The sequence below is a fragment of the Protopterus annectens genome, chromosome 3.part0, assembly GCF_019279795.1.
Source record: "Protopterus annectens isolate FY-2018-M chromosome 3.part0, PAN1.0, whole genome shotgun sequence".
In the NCBI taxonomy this organism is placed as follows: Eukaryota; Metazoa; Chordata; order Ceratodontiformes; family Protopteridae; genus Protopterus; species Protopterus annectens.
In genome coordinates this window covers 1,776,797,761-1,776,822,424 of record NC_056731.1, presented here as the reverse complement: position 1 = coordinate 1,776,822,424, position 24,664 = coordinate 1,776,797,761, and positions in this window count along the sequence as shown.

Below are 24,664 nucleotides of genomic sequence, written 5' to 3'. Positions count from 1 at the left end.
AGTCCTGTTTTTATCTAATTCTGGTTTCACTCATACACATCTGTTTAAGTCAGCAGCAGATATTTTCAAACTATGTAACATCTCAACTCTGTAAAACCAAAATACTCAGAAGATGACATGCTATGGATGGAAATAGTTAATAAACAAATAAATGTGACAAACTACATCAGTTAAAAAGAAATTGTGTAAAGATATAAGACTCACTGCATTCATCACCTTTCTTTAATAGCAGAATAATTGACAAAACAGATGACACTATAACATCTTTATACTAATTGGCATTAGGTGCAAGTGTGAATGGGCGTGCCTTCATTGAAGGTTGGGCATCAGGCTGGCAACTCAGCACCGTAAAATCCACTGCCAATCATGAGCAGACCAGAGTTCCGCTGTGGCAATACCTAACTGGGAAAAGCCAAAAGTCGCGGCATTGGCATGTCAAGGATCTGTTTGAAGTTCAGAATATGCTTCCTGACTTGTTTCAAAGAGAAAGAAGTTGCAGCTGGTTTGGACAATTTTGGGCAATCCAGAAATCCAGGTCTGAAGAAATACCAGGATGCTTTGTGGGATTATTGCAGCAAAGGACCACCCATTTCCACAAACAATTCATGCATTTCATTATACAGCTAAGTCAGAAAACTATTTTTTTTCCTGAGACATTTATTTATTTATTTATTCATTTATTTGTATTTGAGCAAGGTAGAGCACACTGATCCTACTGGGCCATTTTTCAGACTCAGACAAGCATTTTCAGGCTTAGCCCATAAACAATTTATAGTATAAACAAAAAATATGTGGTCTTGCTTCACAACAGATGGTATAAAACCAGGACCATAAGTAAAATCAGGCAGCAAAGCTAAAGAATGTTAAACTACAGATGGGGGGCATCCAGATAAAATGAAAGTAATCCACACTTATCAGGATGACTAGTGAATGTTCATAGTAACCACTGAATTGTGAAACATTTCAAATTTATGCTCAGTGGGGCATGCCGTATGGATGCATTCATCATGACAGACAAGTCCCTCACCACCAAAGACATGCATTTACATATGCACATCTGACTCTGCTTAAAGTTGACAGGCTATGTACACTAAATATCATAAAAAAGTGAATAACTTTTCTTTTCTGTCATCTTATACTTCATATTAAAAAAAGACTTAAAGAATAAAATTGTGGCTAAGTGAATATCCTGACTTTTATGCAGAGGAGTGATTCTGTGTTTATGGAAGAGGGCTACAAAATTCAGTACTCTTCATCATCCCACCCAGAAAGTTGTCATATTGCAGGCTGCTGCATTTATCGCATACATTTTACAAATGTGTACCTCATACTCTACAATGCACCACCAGAAGCATCCTTATGTCATTAGGAACGGCTTTCAACTATGCAACTGTACATTTATATCAGATTATGAGGCCAGTGCTCTTAGCTGCTATGGATGCACACTGTAAAGAGCCAGAGCTTAATTGCATGCAGTCAGCCTACCTCAGAAACATCTGTTACACTGTTACAAACAATGTTCTCAAACAACATTGTTTGTAACTGTGTAACAATGTTCACAAAGAATGTAATACCAGAAGTGGTTGCCTGTAACAATGGCCCACAGCTTACTTCAGACAGTTTCAAGCCTCTTAAAGTTAAATGACATAAGCACTTCATGTCTGCTTTATATCATCTAGCTATGAATGGGTTAGCAGCAAGATTTATTCAAACATTCAAGAAAGCAATCAAAGCTATGAGCCCAAACCACAAACCACCACTGCTGAAAATAGATAAATGTCTCTTAGCATAAGGAAATCAGTGCATAAAACCACTAACTCAGTGCCAACAATGTTTCTTAATCAAAATATAAGAGCATGACTGGATTGATTGAAACCTGGTGTTCAAAGAATAGTGTGGGACAAGTACTTTGTTCATAAAACAGAGTCCAGACATTTGTTCTCTATGAGACATCATGTTTTAGTACAGAATTACAAGACTAACAAATGGAAAACAGGACATATTGTGTTAAAAATGTGTTTCTGTTGTATACAGCTGTTAATACACAGTGCCAGTGCACAGACCAGATTTGAAGTGATCACCTACCAACAGATGTAACAACTATACAATAACTAAGTTTTAACAGAGGGACAGAGGACCAAAAGACAGATAGATGACCAGAGCCATATACAAAGTCATATGCAAAGAAATGCGGATGACTAATCTATAACACAGTAAGAAGGGATTACCAAAGCCATACCCAGAGAAGGGTGGATAGCCCATGCATCCTCTGAGGGACAAATGCCCCAAACTAGGTCCAAAGATAAACAACTGGTCATTTAGATTTTCCAGGGTCTGAACATGCATTTGATGGACTTGCATGGTTCCAACTGGAGGTGTCTGTTTCAGAGATAAATATGTAATTTGGACCCACCTGAGTTATTGATGTACACCTAAAAGGGCTTCAGAGATGCATATCAAGATTAAAAATTAGTATATGCTAAAGTATGGCACACTGATGTCAGTGTATAGTACCTTTGAATTATGAAACGAAATAATAGCAAGGCACTATTATTATAAATGTGTGTGTGTGTGTGTGTGTGTGTGTGTGTGTGTGTGTGTGTGTGTGTGTGTGTGTGTGTGTGTGTGTGTGTGTGTGTGTGTGTGTGTGTGTGTGTGTGTGTACACCAAATGTTAACATTTGCAAATATCATATAACTTCCATCTGAGCTATATCACTGTCACAATGAAAATAACTCATTTAAACACTACTACACATGTGCAAGGCACTTGTGTTTGTGAGTTTGCAGCCATACAGTAGCTATGATCAGTTACAGGAGAAGATGTACCTTCTGATTTACAACATAGTCAAAAACATTGATTTTTCAATTTTTCCAGAAAAAAAAGGTGCCAGTAAATCCCAAATTTTGACTGAATGTTGAAAAAAACATCATTTTCATGGAATTTGGCATTTTAGGCTACAATACTCATTCCTTACATCCGGCATTTCTTCTGTAATATACTATTTACAATACTTTCATCTTACTTTATCTGTACCTAGAATTTGTTTTAATTTTGTGTGTACAAATCTAATATATATATATATATATATATATATATATTTTTTTTTTTTAAATTTTATTTTACATTTGTTGACCAGAAGAGTCCGACTGAGCTAAAGCCCTTTTTCAGTGGAGGCTCGGGGAAAAAAGCTCCAAATAGTACAAACAATTAAAATTGCATTGAGATATTCTGATAGTTACAAATCCCATACAGTAGTTACAAAGGTTTCCAAGTCTAAAAACAAAAGGCAGATAACAACTAAAGCATAGGAAGTAACATGCTGTAGTTAAAAAGGTTACAAATCTAAGAGCAAAAACAGAGTATAACAAAAGCTTAGGAAGTTACATAAAAAGCATAGGGAGTAAACTGTTTATACTATGTATTCTGTATTACATAAACAGTAACAGTAGCTCCCGAGGTATTTGTAGATTTGAAAATTAGAGAGAAAGTTTGAAGTAATTAGGGGAGAAGGAATAGAGTAAGTAGAGCAGAGAAGATCGGGTGATTATGGGGAGGAAAGTAAGGAGTAATAGAGATAGATAGTTGCAATGTAAGTTGGTTGTGGTCAGGGAGGGTGCAAACAGTGGCAGGTCCAGTGTCTTATAAAGTACTCTTTGGTGGCTGATTTAAATTGTTTGGTGTGTGTAAGGGTCTTTGTTTCTAGTGGGAGTTTGTTCCATACAATAGAGGGGCGGTAGCTATATAAGTTGCATCCAGTCTTTGATTTGAGGTTTAATAGGTCTTGGAATGAGCTTCAGAGATGTCTTGTAGGGGAATAGTGGGAGATGAGGGATGATAGAGCTGGGCAGAAAGCTGACTGATACAGAATGGAGTGTATGATTTGGAGATGAGATTGGAGAAACAGGTGAGGTAGTTTGAGCCATTTCAGGTATTTTAGGGAGAGACAGTGGTGAGATTTTTATGTTTGTTGAGTTGAGAATATAGCTATCTTGTGATAGATCGATTCTAGCTTGGTAAGTAGGGAGGAGTTCAGATTTATGAGTATTTGGGAACAGTAAGTTAAGCAAGGTAGGAGGTAGGCATGTGTAAGAGTAATCCTAGCTTCAGTGGCAAGAAATGTATTATTTCTATACAGGAGTCCTAGCTTATGATGGCTTTTTCTGATGGAATTATTTATGTGTAGATCAAATTTTAGTTGATCATCCATGGTAATGACAAGTAGTTTTGTGCTAGATTTGACATCTATAAGAGTATTGTTTAGGGAAATTATGGAGAAGGATGATTTGATGTGGTTAATGGATTTAGGAAGAAAGAGTAGCAATTTTGTTTTTTAGGGTTGAAGATGAGCTGGTTATTTGTGAGCCATGCCTCTACTGAGTTAAAGAATGACTGGGTAGTTGCTAGGAGTTCTGAGCATGAGTTGGCAATAGTGATGACTGTAGAGTCATCCGCATATTGAACAATGGTAGACTGAGGACAAGAGGAGTAAAGTAAGTTGGTGAAGATGTTAAAAAATAGTGGTCCATGAATGGATCCTTTGGGGACACCAATTCTTACTGGAAGGAGAGTAGATATTGCAGTGTGCCATCTCACTGATTGCAGTCTATCAGTGAGGTAGCTAGAGAACCGTGCAACTGTATCAGGAGAGAAGTTAAGGTCTGTTCATTTGTTTAGGAGTAGAAAATGAGAGACAGTGTCAAAAGCCTTTGAGATGTCAAGGAATAGACAATATATGAGTTTATGATCATCTTTGGCTAGAGTAATAGTGTTGAGAAAGGATAGTAGAGCTGCGGTGGTACTGTGCTTGGGTCGGAAACCATGCTGTGTAGGAGTGAACATTTTTTCATGAGATAATACATAACTTGTTTGTGTATACATTTCTTGAGGACTTTAGAGGGGAGAGGATAGCAGTATGTCTGAAATGAGAGATTTCTGAGGAGTTACCTCCTTTATGAATAGGAAGAGTGTAGAACTGTTTCCAGATTGATGGAACTTTAGATTCAGAGATGGAGCGAGTTATTAGGATAGATACAGGCAAAATAAGGGAGTGAGCAGCAATCTGCAGAAAAAAAATGAAGGGATATTGTCATCAGATACAGAGCATGGTTTGAGCTTAGAGAGTAGGGTTTTGATATAGGTAGTGGAAACAGGTTTAAGAGAGAAGGTGTTTACTGAGTAAGTAGTTGTAGAAGGTTCAGGGAAGTTAGTAGTATTGGTGTTTGGGGGGTTGGGATTAAATCATTTGGTAATTGAGTCAATAAAATAGGTGTTGAAGGTGTTGGCAGTCTCTTCCAGTGACCTGTCTGGATATAGATTAGGTGAAGTCGGGCTGCCAGGATGTAGTATCTGGTTTATAACATTCCAGAATTTTTTTGGATCAGATATTGGTGGTGGGGGGTGGGGGTGGTGTTAAATTGTTTGGTAATTGATTCAATAAAATAGGTGTTGAAGGTGTTGGCAGTCTCTTCCAGTGACCTGTCTGGACATGGATTAGGTGAAGTTGGGTTGCCAGGATGTAGTATCTGGTTTATAGCATTCCAGAATTTTTTGGATCAGATTTTAATGTTGTTGGGGGATTATAGTAGAAATATTTTCTGTCTTTGTTGATGAGTGCTTTTGTTTGATTTCTAAGTTCTTTATACCTGTGCAAGTCAGCTGGAAGTTTAGATTGTACCCATATTTTCCAAGCCATATTTTTGGTTTTCATAAGGGTGCAAGTGGTTTTAGATAGTCAGGGTGATATGTTTGCTTTAATCCAAAATTTTCTGAGTGGAGCTAGAGAATTTAGAATGCTAAGGAAAGTTGAGTTGACGGCTTTCACTGCATCGTCTTGTGGGAGCTGGGTGGGGAAGTTCCAGTTAACTCCAGAGAGGAGGGTTCTAAATGTATCAGGGTTAAAGTTGGAAAGTTTGTGGCAGTTGATAAGCCTGTGTGGTTTAGAGAAATGAGGAGCATATCTGAGCATTTTTATTGGTGAGTGATCACTCAGGGAATCTGGAAGTGTTTCTGAAGTATGGTATTTGCTGGGATTAGAAACACGTATCCAGTCTATCAGGGAGCTTGGAGAATAAGAGTTATTAGTTTGGGTAGGTAGAGAGATTAGTTGTGTAAATTCATATAGATTTATATGATGTGGAGAGTTAGGATTGCTGAGGGCTTGCCAATTAATGTTTACATCCCCAAGAAGGATGGTTTCATTAGGGATGTTTTAGGAGAGATATGAGAGTATATTTCCATTAGGGGAATGTTGTCCCCTGGTGGAATATAGATGACTACTACTGTAATGGTAGTATAGTTGTTGAGTTTAAGGTTTGCTGCCAGTACTTCAGCAGGTGTTAAAGAGAGAACTGGTTGCATAACAAAAGTTTATAAAGTTACATAAAAATCATAGGGAGAGAGTGAGGTTATCTGAGTAAACTATGGTAACTCTGCCACTTTTTTGTTTAAGTGGTCTATGCGAAATGTTGAATCCAGGGGGGAGAATTTCTTTTATCTAGATTTTGGGATTTAAGCGAAGTTTCAGTTACAGACATACCATCTGGGATATGATGAGATATCCATGCATGAAACTGGCTTACTTTGTTAAGGATACTTTGAGTATTGATAGAAAAAAAAAGAAATGTGTTTATTTGTTGTGGATGATTGACTAGGATTGGGAGAGGTATTTAGTAGGGTGGTAGGACCTGGATTTGGATGTATATCACCTGATAGGAGCAGGGTCCTTGGGAAATAGTGAGGTTTCATTTTTAGTAGGCAGGTGTTAAGGCATTTTTTCTTGCTTTTATATGTAAGAGAGTGGGAGGGAGGCATTTTTATTTTACAAAATAGGGTATTCATAGGAAAGATAGATGCAGAGATATCTATGGGTTGCTGAGGGTAAGAGAAGATATGTGAATGAGGGTTGGTGGGGACTTTATGAAGAGGGGTTATGAGTGTGATGATGATGTGATAGTGAGTAGGAGGAGTAGTGGAAGCAGGAGTAGAGCAGAAATGACTGAGAGATGCATCTTTGAAAAGGGAAGAGGTATTGCAGTTGGGAGAAAGTAACCAGATATGATGTGTGACAGAGTTGAGAGTTTGGGAAAGGTTAATAGATAATAGTGGGAGGAGAAGTTATTGGAACAGGAGTGTAGTAGAAATAAGCTGCTATGAACTAAGGTATATTTAGATTATGGGAGTTTGCTTTGGTACAGGAAGGAGAGCAGTTTGAGGATGGGAGGAAACAGTTGGTTAGGTATAAAGAAAATTACATGGGGTGGGTGGGAATGGGGGTGGGAAGAAAGTGAAGTGAGCCTGAGTGCAGTGAGGGCAAATGGAGCAGGCTACACCTGAAATGAAGGATTCAGTAAAAACAATCTGTAAGTAAGAAACAGATTGAGGGGAAACTTTGTTAATCAGGATAAAGGAGGACAAGCAGTAGACATTTCTCTTTTAAACATTTCTTTTAACTGGGGGTCTTTTGGATTAATGGAAAGGGGTTGTAGCAGTAGAGAGTATGCCAGATAATATTCGTATTTATTTAAAAGAGCAATTTCAGAGGCATGGATGGGGAGGGTGGATAAGGATCAAGTCAGGAAATGGAAACGACAAGGTGTTTGCGATAGTGTTCTCACAGCGGCTGTCTAGGTTTATAAGCCTTTTAATTTTAGCTAATTTATTTAAATTTTCCAACTACTGTGGCTGTTAATTACATTCAGATATTTTGTTTAATATCTTATTGAAGTTGCATGTAGATTGCCATTTGGAGATGAGTTCAGTTTTGGTAACGGCTAGGTCAGGAACAATCACTGGCTTTGTTTGCAGCTATATTCTGAGTGGTTATGGGGGAAAGTGTTGTTTAATATCTTATTGAAGCTGTATGTAGATTGCTGATTGGAGCTGGGTTCATTCTTGGTAATGGCTAGGTCAGGAACAATCACTGACTTTGTTTCCAGCTATATTCTGAGTGTCTACCTCTAAATTTCAAAGTTTAAAAACTTTGAATTTCTTATGGTTGAGACCATAAGATCAAAATTTTGAAACTTCAAAATGTAAATTAAAAAAAATAATTTTTCTATATTTTTGGAGAGGAGGCAAGCCCCCCTGCACCCCCACACCCCGTGTTAATTAAATATACCAACTCCAAGATTGCACTACAGCAAGGAAAACAGTAAATATACCATGTCACAGTGTACAGAAATCTCCATTTAAATGGTTTGAAGTTTCAAAACTTCGATCTTATGATCTCAACGATAAGAAATTCAAAGTTTTGAAACTTCAAAATTTAGAAGTAGACCCATATATATGCATACATACATACATGCATATATATATATATATATATATATATATATATATATATATATATATATATATATATATATATATAGATGCAGCAAAAATTATAATGCTTGTGATAACAACCAGTAGTTAGATTTAAAAAACAATGATATAATTCCTGGATTTTATCTCATAAAAATAGAATTTTTGAGAACCATGAATCAGTGTTCCTGAACATAGTGAGAAAAACATTTTATGAAGAAGGGCAATGTCTCATATGCCTATTTAATTATTCTATATCTAAGGTTTTCCTAACCACTAACACATTTCAAAACTGTTATTCAGTGCAGTCTCCATGCGAAAATACCATGTTTGGAAGGTTTTATCATGTTTTTTTTTTTATTAGGCCATCCAAAGAGATGTTGAAAGTCAGTAGAGTAAATGTGAGAGATAACTGCAGCAAAGAATAAAGGGGGTAAGACACATGTAGTCAAACATCAATAAGAATTAAAACATGTACATTTCATTCTGGAACATTTTCATCAGAGGTGATTGTAGAATGTTTCACAGCTGAAGAAAAAAAATTCCTGAAACTGGTGTACTTGTATATCATATGCAAGATGAATGGTAAAAAATGCAACAAATGTTACACTTTTCAGGTATATCCTACAAAAAAAATTCTTCCTCAAGCAAATATTAGATGCATACAGGAAAAAGTAGAAAACAGATTTACAGAATAGAAAGATGGCTGCCATTCTGTAAACACTGCTGACCTGCAGCTCCTCAATAAACCTGAGAAAAATCTGTAACTTGAGTCGATACCAAGAGGTTTGAACGTCAAATTAAAGTAAAAAAAGATGCATCTACACTTAATTAATCTATAACCAGGAAAAAAAGTGGAAAAAAAAGTCTTTATCTATCAGGATTCCAAGTGATTAGCTAGCTCTGAAGAGAGAAATAAACAAAGGACTGTCTGCATTCTTCATTTTACCTGTCAGCTTGGGGAAAGGAAAATGTCACAAGAAGGAAAAAGCATGGAAACAACTACTACCAAAACAAAGCTGTCGGAATTACAGTCACCAGTAAAGGATGGGAGTGTGAAAAAACAAAGAATTACTAGACAGCAGGAACAACAGAAACCAGAGACTAGATGTAAAACTGATCAGCCACTGAACATGGACGATATCAAACATGCTTTATTGCCTATACAAGAAGCTTTAAAGGACCTGACTACTCAAATACAAACTTTTGGAGTTTTATGTAATCAGTTGCTGCAGAGAATGGACAAAACAGAGGCTAGAATTTCAGAAACCGAGGACAAAATAGACTTGCTGGAGAAGAAAACAAAGGTACATAATGTGGAGTTACAAGCCATGCAAAGCAAATTTATTGATTTAGAAGCGAGGTCTAGAAGAAATAATATTATTATTAGAGGGATCCCTGAAAACATTCAGTATGCAAAGCTAATACCAACTATAACACAAATACTTGAAGTTTTGTTAAATTATGCTGATGGAGTGAAACAAATTGTTATCGAAAGGGCACACAGAGCACTGAGAGAGGTACAAGCTTCTAATATGCCTAGACCTGTATATGCTAAGATATTGAACTTTCAAGATGTTAGTAAAATACTTTTTATTGCAAAAAAGAATGGTGGCTTTGTTATGTGGAAAAATAGTAAAATATTTCTGGCTCAGGATTTACCACTGCAAGTAAGGCAAGCTAGGTAGTCTTTATCTGCATACTGTAAATTTCTGATTGACAAGCAAATTAAATTCCAGATGAAATATCCTAATGTGCTTACATTTATGGTAGATGGAATTAAATATTCTGTTTCTACTAAAAACGAGGTAAAGGGAGTGTTTCTGAAGGTTTTTAAACTTTTACCTGCATCAGAGGGCTGAAAGAAACTTCCGTTGAGACTGGCATGCTCCTGAGGTCAGATCCAGTATCTACTATACTTCGAGGCATAGGTAATCCTTTGTTCCCTGCTTAAGTCGTTTAGGCCTCTGTAAAAGCAATAAAACTGTTTGTTTGCGATAATCCGAGGGTCTGCTGGCCGTTTCTGAACTTTTATGACCTCTGAACTTTTTGTGATAAACAGGAAATCTCTTGAATGCAGCTGAGAGTGTGGATTTCGATGTAACACTTCCTGTGGTCCGGGCTGCGGCGGTCCCCCCATGTGGTATTACTGATGGTTTCCTGGTTTGAGAAGCTGAAAAGAACTGACATAATGTGTTAATGTTTTTTTTTTTAACAAGTAAATAACATTAGAATATGTACGTGAAGCATATAATAACATCTGTTTTTCCTGGTTTTTTTTTTTTTTCCCTTATGTTTATAGTGTTGAACCAAATTATATTTTTACAATATCTGCAGTGGGTGCAAGGTATAGCACTATATATATGAATATAAATAGGTAAATAGTGGCTATTGGGTGGTGTTAATTAGACAACTAATGTCAGTATAGTTAGGAACTAAAGCATGCAATTGCAAAACTTGATAATTGGTAGTTGCAGGAACTGTGTATGGTACAGAATTATAATGTGGGATGCATTTATTTTTTTCTGTCTGTGTTTTTTTTTTTGTTTGTTTGTTTTTGTTTGTTTCTTTTTTCTTTCTTTCTCTCTCTCAATAAAAGTGGTATATAAATAATGATTGTACCAAAAGAGGTATTTGGGGTAGGTATAAGTAGCTAGTTAATATATTAAATTTTTTCTTTAAATGGTAATAATACCTTACAATAGAGATTTGCTTAATTAATAGTTGGAACATAAGCTGTAGAGCAATAGCAGTGTTTGTTAGGGAATGTTTAGTTTAGACTTTGTAGTAGCTAAGTTAGAATATATAGGTTGTAAGTTTAGGAAATGTTTTAAGTTTTATTACATGAAGCTTTTAAATATGTTTGTGTTTTTAACCTTGTTCATGTTTTTTTACATACCAGACCTATATAAGTCCTGGTCCAGGGGTAAAGTGGGTAGGCACTGGCTGGGGACGGGATGTAGGAAATGCTTCCAGATTATGTTTAGTATGCAGTTAATACATATCCATTGGATAATTTCCCTTTTATACTATTATTGGATAATTAGACCTGTCAATGTGGGAAATAAACTCATGGAACGTTAAAGGGCTCCAGAACTTGAAGAAGAGGAAGCTGTTACTACACATATTGCTACAGGACAAAGCACTGTTTGCATTTTTACAAGAAACACACTTGTTAAATGATCGGTGGGATGATATTAGGAAAAAGAACTGGATTAGAGCGGTAGTGGCATCAGAAGGTAAGACAAACCGTGCTGGAGTAGCTATAATTATTAAAACTCAATACAAAGACAAGATTTTAGACTCTAAAGTGGATCAAAATGGGCGATGGTGTTATGTTATTTTATCGGATAATGCGTTTGATAAACCTCTTTTACTTTTGAATATATATGTACCATGTAATGACCAACAAAGTTTCATAACATCATTATATCCAATCTTAACACAGTATGATGGTTATTATTTTATTGTGGGTGGGGATTGGAATACCTATCAAAATCCAAAGTTGGATAGGTCTTGTCCACAAAGAGCATATAATAAGCAGGCCGGGATAGCATTAAATGACTTCAAGGAAGATTTTCAATTATATGACCCCTTTTGTTATGCACATAATATTAATAATGCAATTAAGTATACCTTCTATTCACCATGCCACAAAATGTGGTCTAGGATAGATTTTTTCTTGATATCCAAAGCATTAATTAATTTGGAACCAGTAGTGGTTATACATACTCGATATCAATCTGATCACTCAAAAATGTCGTTAAGGTTTTCTAAAGATTTAAAAGATACAAGAATGCATAGAGGTTATAACTGGTCACTTAATCCAAATCTGTTAAATAAAAAGGATATAATAGATGGAATTGTAAAATATCTGAAAGGTTTAACAGATAGGATGAAGCTTCAGGAACATACTCCTGATATTGAATGGGCAGCAGCTAAACCTCAAATTAGAGGATTTCTTTTGCAAAAAGCCTCATATTATAAGAAAAGGCAAAACAATGATATTCAAAAATTAGAAACAAAAGTGAAGCTACTCGAGAAAGAACGGATTCAGAATTTTAATGCTCAAACAGAGAAGGAAATGTTGAAATGTCAAAGGGATCTCTTCTTGCTGCATAATAGTAGAGTAACACTTCAGGAGCATAGGTGTTTAGTGAAATATGCCAATAATGTTCAAATACCGTCAAAAGCATTGGCAAGGATTATAAATCAATTGAAAACAACAGTACATATTTCGGAAATACAATACAATGACATAGTGTATTCTAAAACTGAGGATATTATTGATATTTTCGAAAAAATCTATACCAAGGTTTATGAGGGTCAAATTGATAGGTCTATACATAAACAGAATAAAATATTCTTGCAAAAAATTAATTTTCCAAAATTAGAAGAGAGTCTGCAAGGTGATTTGATTAAACCTATACCTTCAGAGGAAATAGTATATGTAATTCAACATATGAAAGTACATAAGTCACCAGGTCCTGATGGTTTGACAGTTGAATTTTATAAAGGGTTTGCTGATAGTTTTGGTAAAATATTGTCTCATGTATTTAACTACATAATCAGAAATAAAATTAGTGACCCTCACCTTAATGCGTCAAAAAACAATCTTTATACATAAAGCTAATTCAGACCCCCAAAACCCGGATAATTATAGGCCAATAGCATTAATAAATGTGGATATGAAAATTCTCACTACCATTATAGCATGTAGATTAAAAAAGATTATGATCCATTTAATTTCTAAGGAACAGGCTGGATATATGGCAACCAGACAAACTAGTGATAACACACTTACACTACATAATATGATGATGTATGCTAAACAAAACAACTCTAATATTTATGCCCTTATAATAGATGCTCAGAAAGCATTTGATAGAGTGGATATAAACTTTTTGTTTGATGTGTTGCCTTATTTCAATATGCCACAGGAATTTATTCAGATACTACAAATATTATATAGTAATCCATATACTACGTTATATATTAATAGGAGTTATTCTAAAAGAATACAGATTAAAAATGGTACACGTCAGGGTTGCCCTTTGACCCCCTTATTGTTTAACCTTTATTTAGAACCTCTATTTTTATATATTAAGCAAAATTTGTATCATAATGCACCAATACTTTATAGGAATAAATTAGTAATGTCGGCATTTGCTGATGATCTTATTATTTATTGTACAACCCCAATTTCTGACAGTGAAAAGATATTAAATGTTATAAACGAATTTTCAGAAGTCTCTAATTATAAAATTAATTTGGAGAAAACTAGTATTTTCCCGTTAAGAACCCCTAAACCTTTTTCATTAATGTCCCTGTTGGGGAAGATATCATGTAAAGAAAATATCAAATATTTGGGTATTAGCTTCTCTACGGATAATAAGGACTTTTATAGTAATAATATTAAACGAGTATGGGAAATAACAGTAGCTGATTGTGGCAGATGGAGGAATTTAAGACTACCGGTATTGGCAAAAGTATCAATAGTGAAAATGAATATATTACCACAAATGTTATATATCTTTAGGTCTGCTCAAGTATCAATTACAAAGACAGTTTTTAAACAAATTCATAAAGATCTAGCTAAATTTATTTGGGAGCCAAAGAAAACTAGAATATCGTATGAGAAATGAATGACCCCGAAGAGTAGAGGAGGACTTGAGTTACCGAATTTTGAAGTATACTATTTAACTGTGAATGCCAACAGGTGTTTAAGAATTGCTAATTATGAGGCAATTAATACAAAGTGGATACCAACTTGGGTGGTCTTGAATTACAAACATATTCTAGATCGGAACATAAATCCTAAAGCTTTACCCTTTTTGGATAAAAGTAGTTTGATAAAGTATGGGATTATGGACCACTTAAAAACATATGTGTCATCTTTGCAAAATGTATTCCAATCAGTAGACTTTTTGCAATATATGATGGTTTTTCAGCCTTTCCATAGGAATCCCAATTTTAAACTAAATAATCAGTTGATTGATCTTAGTAAATTCCCATTAATAGTTAATTTGACTCTGATTGATGTTTTTAATAAATTTCATTTATAAACCGGCTTCAAGTTAGGCAGGAATTGAATCTTCCTAAGAGTTATATGGTTGTCATGAGACAAATCAGGGAACTTGCTCTGAGTCATTTTGAAAACTTTAAACCGGTAGTTGGAATTGTGGATAAATGCTCTGAATTGTGGCAGGCTCTCCAACAGGAGGTCAAATTTATAACAACAACAAATAAATTAATTAAAGATTTAAAATTCCAGGACAAAATTCTGTTGTCAGGGTATTGGGTAAACAAAATGACAGTAGCAGATAATCAGGTATTAAAATCAATTGATTTAACAATAAAATCGGTCTCTTTTCAAAAGTTGATGTATACGCAGTTGATGATTTGGAATAATGCTTATTATACTCGTCTTAGGTTACATAAATTTAATCCTAGGAATTCTCCAACTTGTCCATATTGCACAAATCAAACGGCAGATCTTCTTCATATGTTCTGGAGATGCAAGTGTATATATAAACTTTGGAACTCTCTTAGAACACAACTACGAAAGATGGGTTATCAAAGTTCAACGTTATCATGGAAATTTATGATTCTACATGTTCCTCCTAGAGAGCTCTCTAGGTCACAAACTATAATATGTATGAATATTTTTTTGCTGATGAAGTTATATATAGCTACAAATTGGTTAGAACCAGATAAGACATCATGGGATAATTTCAAGCTTGTGGCTATAAAGCATATATTAGCACATAAATTACTCCTGAAGCAAAGTAACAAAAATATTAATAACCGAAAATATGGGAAAAGGTTTTAACATTATATTAGCATAATACTGTTATTAGGAATATATTAAAGTTTGGATGTATATGTGGAGGAAACAATGTTTTGAAAATATGTATGATATGTATGGATGCAAAGTACTTCTACAAATGTTTTGGCTTTGTTTTTTTTCCCTGGTGTCTTCTTTTTTGGAATAATGACGATTTTTATATGGAAGCATTTCATGTAGATATTGTATATAGTTTTGATTGTAATAGTAGTGAATTATGTGTGTGATTTTATTGTATTTTGAAAATATATATCAATAAAAATTTATTATGGAAAAAAAAGAAAACAGATTTACACTAATCAGTAGACTTCAAACTATTACATTAGCATCATTCCCCTCCTGATATCACAGCCTGAAGATGGATTATGAAATACAATGAAAATGGTGGCATATACTAGAATAAGACGTCTGAAAGATGATACTCTTAGGTAGCAGCAATTGAAATTGGAACTGGGAAATGTGCATGCAGTCAACTTAATGATATATTTAAAAAGCTTTTTTTTTTAAATAGACAGAATAAATACAAAGTAATATAATCACAGGGCCATTTGATAAGTGAAATGTATGATGTGGTGTGAGAATACCAAAGACTTCAGTAAGATGAAGTAAATAATGGCAGGTGGGAGGTAATTAGAAAGATTTCAGTGATATTTATTTTATTTATTTATTTAGTTATTTACATTTGTTTATTGGGGAATTCCGACTAGACGCAGGTCCTTTTGCAGCGGATGCCCGGGGAGAAAAGCTCCACATCATGTACATGATAAATAGAGATACAAAGATGCAGCAATAATAAACAACATTACAGGTTGTTGGCTTTAATACAATAACAAGATATTGATTATCAATAGTATATACAGTAAATGTTGCAAGTTAAGATAGTTTCTTGTTTATAATATTAGTAACAAAGTTGTCAGACAAGATGTTAAAGTATGTAAAGACAACTAGCTATTTCTGACTGTGGTTAGTAGTGGCGGTAGTATAGTTGGTTTAAGAGTCTAGGTGGGGGGTAAGGGTGGGGATGTTAGTCTGGATTAGAACAAGGACAAAGCCAGTGCAAATTTAAGTGGAATTTCAGCGCAGTCTTGAAAAGGCTGCTGGAAGATGGAGTAGTTATAGAGGGTGGAAGATTGTTTCAAAGTTTAGATATGGTACATGAAAATATGACTTATCCTGCTGAGTTTTTGGGTTTGATAAGAGTGAGTTGATTTTTGTTGCTTGATCTTAGGAGCCTAGTGGGGTGATAGGGTTGGAAAAGGGTTTGAAGGGAAGAGATGTTAAGGGGGTGGTTAATAAGTTTATGAGTGAGGGTGAGTTGATTAAAGTGAAGGAGATGGGGGAATTCTAGCCAGTTTAGTTCTTTAAGGGAGATACAATGATGGCTGAGGTAGGAGTTTCCAGTGGCAAATTTAGCAATTTTGTTGTAACAAGCAGCCAGCTTGTGTAGGTCTGCCTGTCTGAGGTTGGTAAGTATGGGGGATGCATAGAGTAGGGTGGAGATTAGCTGGGAATTGACTATGGAGATTCTAGCTGCCTTGGTTAGGAATTGGCAGCTTCAATATAATGCACCAAGTTTCTTGTGAACTTTTTTTATTGTGAGAGATATGTGGGTGTCAAATCTAAGTTTGTTGTCTATTTCCACACCGAGTAATTTTGTGTGTTCTGATGGAAAGATGATGGTATTGTCTTTGGCAAGAATTTTGAAGTGGGAGGTGTTTTTGGTGGCTTTGGAAGGTTGGAACAGGAGACATTTTGTCTTACTTGGGTTGGGTAGGAGCTGAGCATTGGATAGCCAGCTTTCTACAGAAGAGAATGATTCCTGTATTATTTGTTGTAGTTCTGGTAGACTGGAGGCAGAGCAGATGAGAGTAGAGTCATCTGAATACTGTATAAGAGATGATTGTATAGTGGCAGTATGTAGGTTGTTAGTCAAAAGTGAGAATAGCAGAGGGCCAAGGATAGACCCTTGGGGATCTCCAAGAGTAACTGGGAGGTGAGGTGATATGTTATTATGCTAGATTACTGATTGCTGGCGTTTGTGTAGATAGCTGTGGAACCAGTTACAGGCTGATTGTGAGAAGGAGAGGTTGGGGGAGAGTAGAGAGTAGTAGCTCATGAGATACCATGTCAAAGGCCTTTGAAAGATCTAGAAATACAGCAGTAGAGAAGAGGTCATTGTTTTTGTGATGAAGTATAGTGTTGGTGAAGGAGAGCAGAGCGGAGGTAGTGCTGTGATATTGCCTGAAACTAATTTGGGTTTTGGAGAGGCGATTATTAGCTGGCAGGTAGTTGGAGACCCAGGTGTTGATACATTTTTCAAGTATCTTGGAGAGAGGGGAGAGGATAGCAATGGGTCGGTAATTGGAGAGGTTGGTGGAGAGGGTGCCTTTGTGGAGGGGAATGATGTGGGATGTTTTCCATATCGAGGGAACATAGCCTTCTGTTATGGAACAGTTGATTAGAATTGAAATTGGGTAGGCTAGTGTATCAGCTGCAATTTTCAAGTATTCAGAGGGGAAGTTGTCAGCTGCGAGTTTGGGGCGGTTTAAGTTTTGACAATAGTTTTTTCATGTTGGAGGTAGGTACTGAGGTGAAGAAGAAAAGAGGAGTGGGGGTTTAGGGTTAGGAGTTGGGGGTTGTGAAGACAGGTCACTTTTCTATCACAGGGAAATGACACAAGGAACTAGTCACTCATGATAAGGTGGGAACTCTAGCTGAATAGCAGGGAAAAGAAGTGGAAAAAGAAAGTTGTTTTGGGGGGATGTGATAGGGATAAAGTCTAAGATCTGAATAATGTGAAATAAGGGAATTAGGAAACTAATATTTATGCAATGGAAAAGTGTCAGCCTTCAAGTGGTATACTAATCTGGTTACTATACTGATGTTTCCAAATATCATAGCCATACAGTGTCATCTCCCTTTTTTAATTTCTCCAAATCTTTTGGGTTTCTAACACCATGACAGGAGTGGACCCCATTCCTAAGTCAAAGTATGATTAAAGTTCATGAAATTAGTATTGTTTCAATTTTTGATGTTTGCCAAAAGTGCCCTTCGCAGCACCTGCAATGTGCCCAGTAATGACTCCTTTTGCAATTTATACAGATTTACATGTATCAGTAACATATCTATGTACAATTGTAAATTATTTTTTATAAGATCCATTGCTCCTACTACTACTACTGGAACTGTCTAGGTATCCTTCTTTCATATTGCCCTTGTTTCCGCCTGCAAATCCTGGTATTTTATGACTTTGTGTCCCTCTGTACATAAGACACTATAGTCACTGGCTGTAGCAATTTCAATGATCAATGCTACTTTTGTCTTCTTTTTATGGACTACTATATCTAGTTTTTTTGCATCTATTTTTGAACTCTTGGTAATGGGTGATCCCATATAGTATAAACTTCATCATTTTCTATAATGCTTTGTGGATCATGTTTACAGTGTTTCTAAGCTACTTCAGTATTATAATGTTTGCACAATTCCTAATGCAACAGTCTTGCCACATTATTATGCCTTTCAGTATAAAGTCTTTCTGCCATTAGTACAGCACAACCAGCAACAAGATGTGCAACTGTTTCCAATTCTGTTTTACAAAACTACATTTGTCTGTCTCTCCCACATGTTCAATGGACTTTGTAAACCAATGTATATGTAGTCCACTATCTTGGACCGCCAATATTAACCTTTCATCTTTAGGTTTAAATTCACCTCTCCTTAACCATTGCTGTGTTTGATCCTGATCAACATGAGGTTGTTCAAGAGTTTTCTATACTTGCAACTATATTTATGCATTTTCCACATTTCTTTCCTTCTCATCTGATCCTTCACTTTATACTCTTTCTTTTGTTTTTTGGCACATTCACTTGCTGCCTGTGTTTTTTCTACTTTTGGTTTGATTTCCATTCCCGCTTGATATGCTTCTGCTAAACTAAGCAGGGAAGTCATCTTAGACTTATTTTCCTTGTGTTTTAAAAATTTTGAGTGTTGTGAGGTCAGCAGATATGCATGCAGTCCTACAATTGCAGGCCTGTATATGTAATCAATTTCAAGGATAAATACCTCCTTCAGAATGAGGAATATATAGCCTTGGTATGCACTGATTTTTATAAATTATTTGATGAACATAAAGCATCCTTCTTGTTTTTCTGTCCAATCAATTCAATACCTTTTGGGACAAGTCAGTCACTCCAAAACAGTACATTAGGACAGGAAGAGCAAATTGGTTTATAGCGTGGACTTTGTTCCAAGATTGATTTCAGCCCTGTTTTCACTATTAATTTATTTAAGTCTTCTAAAATGTTCCTTACTAAGTTACATTCATATTTGTTCATGTTTTATTGTTGATCCTTCATCAGTTCCCAAATATTTTTATATTCCCTCTTGCTCAAGTTATTTTATACCGCATTCCTGTCCCAAACTGATGTTTTCTTGACGCTGCAGCTTTCCTGCCTTAAAGGTTGTTTTCGCACATTTATCAAGACCAAATGACATTCTTATATCATCTGAAAAAGTTTTGCTTTCAGTTCCTCAGCTGATGAACTGCACAGTTTTAAATCATCCACAAGAAGAAGAGGAGAAGTCTTTCCACATTTTTTTTTCTGCGAGCCAAATTATAACTGTGACCTAATCTATATAGTAGACACCTGAATGGATTAAGGGCAATACAAAAGATCAGCAGTAACAAAGAGTCACCCTGGAATATCACCTTTCAAATTTTATCCCTGGAATAATAATTTGCCCATTATCGTGGTTTAACTGCAAAGTGGTTTGCCACTGTTTCATAGTCACTCTAATTTAATCAATCGAAGTAGGGTTATCTTAAACATTTTTAAGGACTCATTTATTCATGAATATGGGATACTGTAAAATACTTTTTTGTAGTCTATCCATGCCATTCATAGATTCTTCCCCTTTTTACAGTTCTCCATTATGACTTTATTTAACAACAAATGATCCTTTGTTCCATATGACTTTATTTTATTATCCTTTTGTTCTATGGCCATGATTGAGTTTTCTTCTAAATGACTATAAACTCTGTCAGCATCAGTTCCAGTGCATAGTTTATAGATCGTCATAAGGCAAGTTATAGGTCTATAGTTTTTAGGATAGCTTGCAGGTTAGCTCTTAAGTAGGAACATTGTTTTTCCTGTTGTTAACAAGGTTGTGTGCCTGTTCTGGGTGCACATAGAAATAGTTTTCGAAAAGGCGCTTCAAACAAACTAAAAACAAAAAACCACAGTGGAAGCCGTAGTAACTGAAAATCAGGCAGAGCACGGATTTATTTGATAAAAGTTAGCACTTTCGGTAGGGAAGTTTTCCCCACCTTCCTCAGACTAAGACATTATACAAACACTTCTCCAACATTTAAATAGTGAAAATTAAAAAATTAATTAAACAATTAGTATGCAAACATCAATTATCCAATCAAGCCAATGTTACCAGATTTTTCTTATAATATATAACATGCTAAAAAGCTTAAAAACATTTTAAATAACATTTTAAATGCACTTAAAAACCTTTTCCTGTATTTTATATAGATGAATTAAATATCATATTTCAAATCTATGAATAAATATTCTGTTTTAGTACAAGATGTTATATTATGTATTAATATATTTATATTTATATTTGAAGTTATATTTCTATATTATATATTATATATTATGTATTATGCACTTTGATTTCATTAGACAGCAGCAGCTAGTTGAACTAAAGCTTAGTTTGATTCTTAAAGCAAACAATAAGCTAATTTTTAAAATTGAAAATATTAAAATATTAGACTGTTGAAATTATTAAAATTATTAGATTATTAAATTCTACCTCTTCAAGGCTTTGAGCTTTAATATGCATTTGATTGATACTACTTCATTTAATCCTGGTGGTGTATAGGATGATGTACGAATCTGCCAAGCCACCTCTTGCTCTTCTAGTTGTAATTGCCATGGACCCCCTCTGATCTGTGGTTGTACCTGATGTAATATTGTAAAATTGTAAACTCAAAGGTGTGAGTGGGGTTTTGGCAAACATGTTTTGCCAGTGCATTGTTTGTGTCCCCATTATTCATAGCATATACATGTTCATATACCCTCTTCTTGAATGGTCTATCGGTCTTGCCGATGTAGAATGCAGGACAATGCCTGCATAGAGCCACATAGACCACTCCTTTAGAGTTGCAATTGAATTTCCCTTTGATTAAATAATCATTGCCCATTATTTTAATGGATTTTCCCACCACCATATGTCTGCAAAGAGAGCACATTCCACATTTAGACATCCCTAATTGTCTCTCCTGTGTTTTCTCTTTAGTACTTTCCAAGAGTTCTTTTAAATTGTTCCCTCGTTTATAAATAAAATTTGGTTTCTCCCCAAATGTTTTTATAAGTTGTTGGTCATCAGCAAATAATTTCCAATTTTTGGAAATAATATTCCTGATAGACTTAAAGTCAACACAATATGTAAATAAGAAAGAAATATTGAAATGTTCTTTTCTACTATTAGAAATAGCTTGCATTTCACCTCCCCTTAATAAAGGTTGGAAATGCCCTGTTTCTCTCTTGTATAGAACTTCTTGTTTAATTTGATCTACAAGCACATGGGGATACCCTCTCATGAGAAACATAGATTGAATTTTGTCACATTCACCCACAAAGTCACATTGTTCGGACACTATTCTGGTTGTCAATGCTTCTCTTTTGGTGCAGGGGATGCAAGCTGGTGAAATGCAAATAAGTGTAATGGTTGACTTAAACTTATTAGCTTCATTGTCCTTGCTAATTTTAACATCCAGGAAAGTGATCTCTTCAGTCCCCGTAGAGTATGTAAACTCAAGAAATTGGGTCATTTTTGATATGCTCTCGATGAAGTTTGGTATAACATCAAATGGCCCCCTCCATAAAAAGAACACGTCATCCTGGTATCTGGTATACCAGGTGACATGTTCCTGATATAGGGCATTTTTGAAAAGCAACTCGGATTCGCAATAGGCCAATACACGGTGACCCCATGGCAATGCCAGTGGTTTGTAGAAAAAATCTGTTCTTAAACACCAGAAAATTATTTTTTAAAATGACATCCAATAAAGTTTCAACCAACCGCATTTGATCATTTGATGCCCCCTTACTGAGCATAAAGTCAACTGTCCATGTTATCCCTAACTCATGTGGGATAACTGTATATAAGTCCTTAATATCAACTACTAAAAAGATCAAAGTTAGTTCATATGGAATTTTGCTGATGTTTGAGAGGAAACTCCATGAGTCCCTGCAGATGTGGCCACTATTGGTCTGAATTCACCAGATCTTTATGTATTTTATGGATAAATAGAGATATAAGTCGTAATCAATTCTTCCTTCCACCAGCAAATCTTCCAAAATGTTCTTAATTCCATTATAGGCTACGTTTATCTCGTTAATGCTGGAGGGTAGGTATATAAATGTCTGACTCAAATAATCCAACATTTTGCTTTCATACAAATATTCATCCATCCTCACTTTACAATCATTTAATAGTTTGATGTTTTCAAAAATGTGTAGAGTTAGATTTAAAGCCTTTAGCAAAGAAGTCCACTTTCATTATATAAAATGCTAGGCCCATGCTCGGAAGGTAGAGCTACAGCACTAGCATTATTTAGCTGATGCTCTAACGTCTCCGTTGGTTGCCTCTCTCCTCCCTCTCTGATTGCCCCTCCGTGCTTTGCATGTTTGTGTGGGGTGTTCCTCTCTGGAGGGCCTGGCCTGTAAAAATCCAAGTTTACCATTATTTTCATTGAAGACCTGCTCATCAGATGGAGAAAAGTCTTCATTTATATTATTGGTGTTTCTCTGATTTATTATTTATTATTGTTATTATTATAATTTCTTATTCATCGCTTTATGAATAGCTGGACCATCATTCTCATTCTCATTCATTCTCTGATTAGAAATTATTATTATTATTATTATTATAATTTCTTATTCGGCTTCTTATCTGCAATGGACCATCTCATTCACATTTCAAGATTCATCCTCATGAACAGTCCCATGATTTTCATTCATTTTTTAAAATTTTTATAATCTAAAACGTCTCGTTCTATTTTGCGTTTCTTATTTGATAACATTTTAGTAATGGAGGCTTCAATACTGGATAAAATTCTAAGATAGTCATAGCGATATCTTAGAAAATCTGTATGTTGTTGTAATGAAGTTTCCAATTTGATTAAATCTTCTTGGAACATGTTGATTTCAATATTATAAAAGTTTATTAGAGCCTCCATAAATTCAATTCCCTGCCTATCAAATAGGCATTCCTTATGAAACACAGAGTTATTAATCAAGGGTACTAGCCCCTTTGTGATGCATTCACGGAGGTAGGACACCTCCAATTGTAATTTCCTGCATCGGAACAGTTTGGTGTCAAAAACATTCAAATTGTCCGAAAAGGTACTCACCCTCTCTTGCTGTGTATTCAAAATCCCTGTTTGCAAGCACTGCTGATAAAGTGGGTATAGCTGCAGAATCCACGTTTGTATTGTCAGGTGCAGGTGCATTCGAATTTAGAATGCCCCTGCTAGCTCCATTCTCGATGTGCTGCTGTCGTTGGTTTGTTGCTGCATTAGAAAGTACAGGCACCATATGCCTTCCTGTGATGGTGTTAGCGGTATTAATAGTTCCTGCATTAATCCCTGGTGCATTAGGATCCAAGCGAGTTTCGTTTGGTGTAAGCTCCTGCACCCTCTGCGATAAATTGTCTATTTTGGCCATAAGTAGGTTCACTAGAACCGTTAGGTCCCCCTGTGAACTTGAAACCGGTGGTGCTGTTTGCAACTGATTAAAACAACACTTGAGAAGCAGTCGATGATGCTGCGCTGCCTAACACTTCTCCAACATTTAAATAGTGAAAATTAAAAAAACATCAATTATCCAATCAAGCCAATGTTACCAGATTTTTCTTATAATATATAACATAAAACATTTTAAATAACATTTTAAATGCACTTAAAAACCTTTTCCTGTATTTTATATAGATGAATTAAATATCATATTTCAAATCTATGAATAAATATTCTGTTTTAGTACAAGATGTTATATTATGTATTAATATATTTATATTTATATTTGAAGTTATATTTCTATATTATATATTATATATTTTGTATTATGCACTTTAATTTCATTAGACAGCAGCTAGTTGAACTAAAAGCTAGTTTTTGATTCTTAAAACAAAGCAATAAATTTTAAAATTGAAAATATTAAAATATTAGACTGTTGAAATTATTAAAATTATTAGATTATTAAATTCTACCTCTTCAAGCTTTTGAGCTTTAATATGCATTTGATTGATTCTGTGGTTTTACCTGATGTAATATTGTAAACTCAAAAGGTGTGAGTGGGGTTTTGGCAAACATGTTTTGCCAGTGCATTGTTTGTGTCCCATTATTCATAGCATATACATGTTATACCTCTTCTTGAATGGTCGTTGCAATTGAATTTCCCTTTGATTAAATAATCATGCCCATTATTTTAATGGATTTTC